At 33.4% G+C, this 8,300-nt stretch overlaps 1 pseudogene; it reads right to left on the bottom strand.

Moving 5' to 3' along the window:
- Positions 1–6,353: 6,353 nt before the first annotated feature.
- Positions 6,354–7,891, bottom strand: LOC109677510 (S-adenosylmethionine decarboxylase proenzyme-like; annotated as a pseudogene).
- Positions 7,892–8,300: the final 409 nt, after the last annotated feature.

The raw sequence follows: 8,300 nt of genomic DNA, 5'->3' as shown, positions 1-8,300 counted from the left end.
ATGTTTATACTTTGCATCTTTTAGCATGTGATTATAGCTGTATTTATCTAAAGTTCTTCTTCCTGCTAATGTCAGACTTAATTTGTTCTTTTTGTAAGTTCTTAATGGTTAAAGTTAGGTCCTTTATCACATGCCATGTACAAAAGTTAGCTCAAAATCAAGTAAGACTTTAATGTAAGACCTCAAACTATAAAATTCCTGGAAGAAAATAGGGAAAAATCCTCTTGACTTTAGACTGAGTGATGGCTTTTTAGGTTTGAACTCAAAAACACAGACAGCAAGAGCAAAAAACATGCAGTGTGGTAATATGTAGATGTATATGATTTCACATATGTATATGTGATATTATGTGTATATCCATTAATCCAGGTTGAGTCCATGATGTTGCTATTTTAATGAGTCTCACAGTGAACATGGGTGTGTAGGTATCTCTAATTTTTGCTGGATCATATGATAGTTCTGTTTTTTTTATTATTTTTCAGAAGCCTCCATACTGATTTCCACAGTGGCTGAACTAATTTACATTCTAATCAACTTTGTACAAGGGTTCATTTTTCCCCCATCCTGGCCAATATTTGTTTTTGGTTTTGGTGGTAGCCATTCTGAATGGGGTAAGATAGATCTGAGTATAGTTTTAGAAATACAAATCTTTGGTCCTTTTGAGAATAGCCCTTCTAACAGATTGTATCTCACTGTACTTCTGATTCGCATTTTCACTAATAATTTTGAGAATTTTTTATATACCAATTTTTATTCAAGTCCTTTATTTACATTTAAATTTTACTATTTATTTGGGTATTAATTAATTTATATATCCATTTATTTTACTGATGACTTGTTTGAGTTTTTTATATTTTGGAAATGCACCTTTCACTTGATGTGGCTTAAAAATATCTATGCCAATTGTGTATCTTATACCTTCATTCTGTTGAATATTTCCTTTGATGTGCAGAACCTTTTAAGTTTATGTCTATTTTTGCTCTTGCTTTCTATGCTTTTGAGATCATATCTAAAAAAAATCATCACTTAGACGAAAGTCAAGAAGATTTTTCCATATTTTCTTCTGGGAATTTTATAGCTTAAAGTCTTTAATCCATTTTTGAGCTAATTTTTGCATATAGCATTGATAAAGGGGCTTAATTTTTTACCTTAAGAAATTATAAAAGAACAAATTAAGTCTGAAATTAGACAGAAAGAAAATTTTAACTAAATACAGCTATAATAATATGTTAATAGATACAAAATATTAAAAACTTGTGATGTTTTGACAGTAAGTTAAAGTAGACTATTACAACTTCATGGTAACTACAAAGAAAAAACTTTATATATATATATATATATACATATTATATATATATTATATATATATAATGAGAGAGAGAGAGAATAGAGAGTGAGAGAGATAAAAGAGAGAGAGAGATCTAAGGAATCAATTTATCTCACTGCATTTTAATCTTAGTTGCACACATAAACTCTGTATTTTATTCACCCCCTAACATTTTCTGTTGATGTCTCAATTTACATCTTTCATATGTGTCTGCATTAATATATTACTGTAGTTATATTTATTTGAAACGCATATTTTAACATTTGTAGTAAAATGTTAAAATGTTAAACATGTTAAAATGTTAACATGTTTTCTCATGTTGAACTATGACAAAATATTAAGAATATATAATTATGAATGCTACTTTCCTACTTTATGTACTTTTATATGTTTTCATGTTAGCAATTAATGTCATTTTGTTTCAATTTGAAGAATTTCCTTCAGCATTTCTTGTAAGTCAGATCTAGTGGTGAAGATATACTTCAGCTTTGATGTCTCTGGAAAACTCTATTTCTCTTTCATTTTGGATGAGCAGCTTTGTTGGGTGTCATATTCTCGGGTGGCAGTTTTCTTGTTTCAGCACTTTGAATTTATCATCCGATTCTTTCCAGGCTTGCAAGGTTTATGCTGAGAAGCATGTTGATCACCTGATAAGGGATTTTGAGTTCCATGAACCTGGATGTCCAAAGCCCTGTACTTTTCTCTCTCTTCCTCTTTGAAAGCCCTAATATGTATGCTGGTTCACTTAATGGTGAACCTGCATCTCTCATGTTTTCTTTTTCCTCTCTCTAGTAATTTCAAATGTTCACAGATTCTTCTGTCTGCTTGACTGAGTCTGCTGTTGTAACTTTCTATCGTGCTTTTTAAACTCATTACTTATATTCTTCACTTCAGAATTTGCTTGTATTTAGAATATGTCACTCTGTTAGACTTTTAATTTTGTCCAAGTATTGTTTTCCTACTTTCACAGATTTATTTTTCTGTGTTCTTTTGTAGTTCACTGATCTTCCTTAAAAGAGTTATTTTGACTTCTTTGTCAATTTGTAGGTTTCTATTTCTTTGACATTGGTTAGTGGAAAATTACTGTGTTCCTCTGATAATATCATGTTGCTTTCATTTTTTTCTGCTCCTTGAATTCTTGTTGCTGTCTTCACAGTTAAAGCAAGCACATTTAAACCTGTTTTGCTGCCTTATGGAGGAAAACATCATCAATCAGCCTGGCTAGGGATTATGGAGATTCAGAAACCTCTTCTATGAATATACTTATTTTACTCCCATTGTCCCTCTTGTGCAAAGATGTTTAAAGATCATATGCATTCTCCTGATCTCACAAATCCAGTCAGGTACTTAGGGCCCCCTTTTTATTTCCCTACATCAGTTCCCTAAAATGATCAGTGTTGAGTACCTTTTCCCAACCAAGTGTTGAGCTGCTGTCTGTGAAACTTCATACATAATTGGAAGGTGTTTGCTATCACTTTTCTGAATTGATCCAAAGAGGTGCAAGGACTCTCTGCCAGACTCCCAGGATTCCACAAAGGTATACTTCCTCATGAGTGTTTACCAAAATCAGTGCTTCTAGGGGAGTTGAATGAATGTGTATTTAAAACTCTGATTTCTCCATTTTTCTGATGTCATCCACTCTACCCTTTTGATTATATGGCTTATTAAACATGGAAAATCATATCCTCTGTGGCCAAAAGAATTGTCCTCATAGTTATTTTGTGAAGACAAGTTTGGGAATTGATTCTGCCTTTAAAAAAGGCTAGTTATTTTGCTGGATCTACAACAGAATCACTCTAGTAAAGAAGAAAATCAAATTATTTGGAGTGTTAACAAGAGAAAATCCATGTTTTCAATGAAGGATTCAACCATGACCATTTAAAGACAGCCAGAAAAATGATAACTTTGCATACTTAATTATGTAATGATTTTTTTATTTTGATACTATTTATACACAATTCTTCAGTTGTATTATCACAAATTCTTTCCTCCCCACCCCCTTTTTAATTAGGGTTGGTTCTGGATTCTTAGCTTCCTCCACATTGCTATGTTTGACTTGACCTCTCTTGCTTTTCTGGCTTTGGTACATCCTTGATTACAATAACACAGGAGGAAATTCTTCAGCAAGCTTAAAGTCACATGCAAATCGGGGAATGTGAAGTAGGCTTTTCCATAAGATCATATTATTACACAGGATAATAAAAGTACCAAGGTCTAGGATGCTGTAAACCAAAACTATATAGGTCAAAATAATTGTTGCAATACATGTATTTTGCTTCTGGGAGCACCAAACAGCTTTTGCAGTTTTAGGGCTTAATGTTAATAATGAAAGAGAGAATCCACTCTTATTTTAACCTTCTCCCAAAATGCACAAACACACACACACACATGAACACATATGCTCACCTCATCAGGAAGGAAAATATCACAATAAATACTAGGCTCTAGATATGGTGAAAATACCAATCAGAAAAGAGAAACTGGAAGTATAATATTATCTTATTAGATTTTATTTTGATCTACAAATACAAAATATATCAGTTCACATCTTAGAAAGTACACTAGCAAAAGCAATATGAAGTTTAGAAGGTCACTTTTAATCTTCTTTAATAAATTTCTTAGAGATCTCCAAAGTTACTTTGTTTGTATTCTGCCTTTTTCTGTTTCAAGTATTTTTTTTCTAAGCAACTTGTAGCTTTAGGAATACTTAAAATAAAATGATGAAACTATATGTCTTCAAATATTGAAAAAAAGTAAACACAGGTAATTTAAAGATAGGCACAATCACCACAGTATTTGATTTACGTAGGGCTTTAGTAGAGTCAATAAGATTTACCAGAACACGATAGGTAACGTTGTTCCAGAAAGAATCCATTATCATAAAATTCTTATAAACTAAGTATACATTTAAAAACTGCTTTGAGAATGACTATAAAAACCTTTGAATTCCTGATAATTACCAGATATTTTATTTCCCTGGTTTTAACAATTGCTGAGATATTTTTTAGTTAAGCAAGTATGCTGAAGCTTACATTGTGGTAAGAAGTACATTTCAACTGGTTCAAGTCCAACATGAACATAGACAGAAATTACACCACCCCAAATTTCCCTCCCCTATCAAAGTAAAGTAGAGTATGATTCAATCTGTGGTTTTCATTTTTTAGGCTTTGCTGCTCACAAGTTTGTGCAGGTTTTCAACATCAGAATCCTCAATTTTATTAGGAAAAAAAATCAGACCTCAAACCTACATCTTTCATCAAATCTACTGGGATACTTTTCAAACAGGATAGAACAAAATCTACCCTGAGCATCAGTCATCACAATAGAGCAAATAAAAATATTAAGTGCTGTGATCATTATAGAATCAATTGAGATTTTCTTCAATTATACATCCGTCAGCAGCATGTTTAAAATAAAAGTCAAAACTGTGTTCTAGCAAAATAATTTCAAACCAAGTAGATTTTATGTTTAGAAAAAAAGGTGCTTTACTTATAAATATGGAAGGATCAAAACATCATTTCATCAACACAGAAAATATCAAGTAAATATTGTGATTAAAATAAATATAAAATTTAATCAAGTTTGTTCTCTTCTCAGTTGCTTAAATCCCACAATGACAACTCATCCCAAGATGACAACTCTTGAAAGCCTGTATTTCTGGTCATTTCTTGGTGAATATTTTTGGAGTTTCATATGTTACATTTTGTCCATTCAGACATTTTGTTACATGCCTACATGAATAACTTGGGCAGGTCTCATCTTGACTGTGACTGACTATTCAGTGCTGTGAATGCTATGGTAAAAGTAAGACCATCCAGGAAGAGGCAAAGTCAGAACAACTCACATGAACTTCAGATCACAAGATGGAAAAAGCACTGATTCTGCATTGAGCCAAACTTTATAGTATACCATTAATGGAAATTAGTGGCAATGACCACTAAAAGTAAAAATTTAGGTGAATGATCCAAGCTGACTGGACTTACTGAATCCAGGACAATGTTTATGATAAATGTCCCTGCTTTTCTACTTTGTGATAAAAATCCTTTTATACACTACTTAACAAATTGGTAAAGTTGTGGTACTCCATTAGAAGATAATCTTATTTATTGATTTCATATAGTGTCCAGAGAGTTCACTCTAATACCCAAATAAAGTTTTTTATGGGTTCTCCCTATTAATCAACACTAGAAAAGTTTAATTTTTTTAGGGACATGTAATTTTGTCATACATCTTCTGAAAGACCCCATGCCAATAAAAAAAAAAGACTAGGTGAAATTCCAATGCTCTTAAAAAAGAAAATTAAGCCCAGAGTCCATTCTTCTGATTCCTCCCTGGGGTATAACATTAGTATATGTATTGTTTTATTTGAGGGACTGGGTGAGAGAAGACACCAGAGTGAGGGAAGAAAACAATTCAATAGCTACAAATGCAGGAACAATCATTAAAATAATCATGCACAAATTAAATAACTGCCATCATCTTCTTATAAGGAATCAACTTGTGGAGGAAACTATTTGATTGGTGTTACAAAAATCTATATGAAGTAGAGATTGTTTCAACAAATAGTAGAGAGAATGTTCTAGGAAGTAGAAGTAACTTGTAAATTCTGGAAGCAATTTAATAAAAGAGTCTCATATGTATAGACTGAGCCCAAAACTTAATGAAGAATAATGCTTTATCTATGGGGAATTTTAGTCAGTACTTGCAGAAGTATTTCACTGTGCATTAACCAAAATGAATTCTTTTCACAAATTTTGTAAAGTTCCATAAAGTGAAAGGTTTTTTCTACATGCATTTCAATTTCACAGCAAGAATGGCGTGCAATACCTAAACATTCATGAAAGGTATCTAAATTCTTATTATAATAATGTATACACTTCAAAATGATCACAGGACCATTACATCTAGGGCTTTCTGCAGCTCCATGGTGGTGATATTAGATAGCATGGCCTATGCCATCAAAATCCAAAAACCACACACCACTTTCTAGGTTTTGTTTTTTGTGTTTTTCTTTTCTATATCTTTTTTAACTCTGCTGTTGTTGATGCTGCTTAGCAAACCTATTACAAAACAAAACTGTACTCATTGTAAATAGCACTTTGACAATCAAGACATTTAAATCCTTTAATCCTCTGGGGTGAGGAAAGTACTATGTGACATTTAGAATTCTGAAAAGTAAAAGAGAGGTCACAAGTTTTACTGACTTGAAGATTTCTACCACTTTCCTCATCAGATCATCACAGGAGGTCTAACTTGTTTGTTCAAAGCAAACATAAGAAAAATCTGTTTCTGGAGTGGCATGAATAAGTTTTATCCAATTTGATCAAATACTCACAAGGATTGAACTGTGTGGCATCAATGACAGAACCTGATATCAGGTCATGAATTCCACTCTCATTAGTGATATCCTTTTCAGTAATACCAACTTTCATGTAGAACTGGTTCATAACTGCTATATCAAACTCAATCACCTAAATGTCAAGGGCTGATAATCTAGCTCTGGGAAATACAGAAAAACGCAAGTACTAACAGAATTAATATGCCCCATAAAATATGCTGTTCCATTTGGGAAAACTCCATTAAGAAACATTATTTCTTCTTGGAAGTTCCTATATAAGTACCTTTGGTAGAAGGTTACATGAAATTCTTACCAGAATAAGAGAAGCTTTGAATGGAATCAACCTATTGGAATCCCCAGCAAGCTTCAACAAGGGAACCAGGGCTGTCATCCAGAGAGTAATGCCACACCTCTTCAAAACAAAGCATTTCTCAGAGAAAAAGATGCTACTGTCACTGAGTTCATGAGCTTCCTGCTTGTCAGTTCTTGTCACACTTATGATGCAACTTTGCACATCCTTCCAAAGTACATCCCACTCAGATCTTGGGATAGTGCAATGATCCCCAGATCCCAGGCTGGAAAAGAAGAAGAAAAGATTTATCTTATCCTACAATTTTTTTTTCATTAATAAGCCAAGTCAATCATTAAAAAACAATCAATTCAAAAATAAGAAATGTATATCCAGTGTATTAGAGTTCTCCAGAGAAACAAAATCAGGAAGGTGTGTGTCTGAATGTGTGTGTGTGTGTGTGTGTGTGTGTGTGGAGAGAGAGAGAGAGAGAGAGAGAGAGAGAGAGAGAGAGAAAGAAAGAAAGCCTCAGAGCTAGAAAGAGAGAGAGAGATTTTAAAGAATTAGCTCACAAGATTATGGAGATGGGCAACTAGCAGGATCTGTAGGATGTGTCAGCAGCTGGAGAGCTGTGACAGCTGATGGTGTAATTCTGGTCTGAGCCTAAATGCTTGAGAACCAAGGCAACTGATATTATAGATTCAGTCAAAAGGACAGTAAGTTTGAGACCCCAGAAGAGCCATGATTTCAGAGCAACACCAAAAGGAGGGAAAAATTAATGTCCTCATCCAACAGCAGTCAGTCAGGAGGAATTCTCTTCTACTCAGGCGAAGGTAAGGAAGGACAATTTGTCTTACTTGGTTGATTGCCAAAGCAATCAGGAGCAAAAAGCCATTCTGGGGGAATCACAATACCTGACTTCAAACCACAGAGCCATAGTCTCAAAAACAGCATGATGCTGTCATAAAAAAGAACCTGCAGACTAAGGGGAATAAAATAGAGGACACGGAAATAAAACCATGCTGCTACATTCATCTGATTCTCAATAAAAGGTTCCAAAGAACATACATTGGAAAGAAGACAGCTTCTTTAAAAAATGGCGCTGGAAAAATGTATATCTACATGTAGAAAGTTGAAACTAGATCCCTATTTCTCACCCTGTGCAAAAATCAACTCAATTTGGATCAAAGATTTTAATGAAAGGCCCCAAACTCTGAAACTACTAGATGAAAATACAGGGAAAATACTTCAAGATGTAAGCATAGGAAATGACTTCCTGAATATAATTTCAAAAGCAAAGGAAAGAACAAGAATTGATGAATGAGATTGCATCAAATTAAAATGCT

The sequence above is a fragment of the Castor canadensis genome, chromosome 9 (assembly GCF_047511655.1).
Source record: "Castor canadensis chromosome 9, mCasCan1.hap1v2, whole genome shotgun sequence".
Lineage (NCBI taxonomy): Eukaryota > Metazoa > Chordata > Mammalia > Rodentia > Castoridae > Castor > Castor canadensis.
The sequence above is the reverse complement of the archived record's forward strand: the minus strand, read 5'-3'. Positions and strand labels throughout refer to the sequence as shown.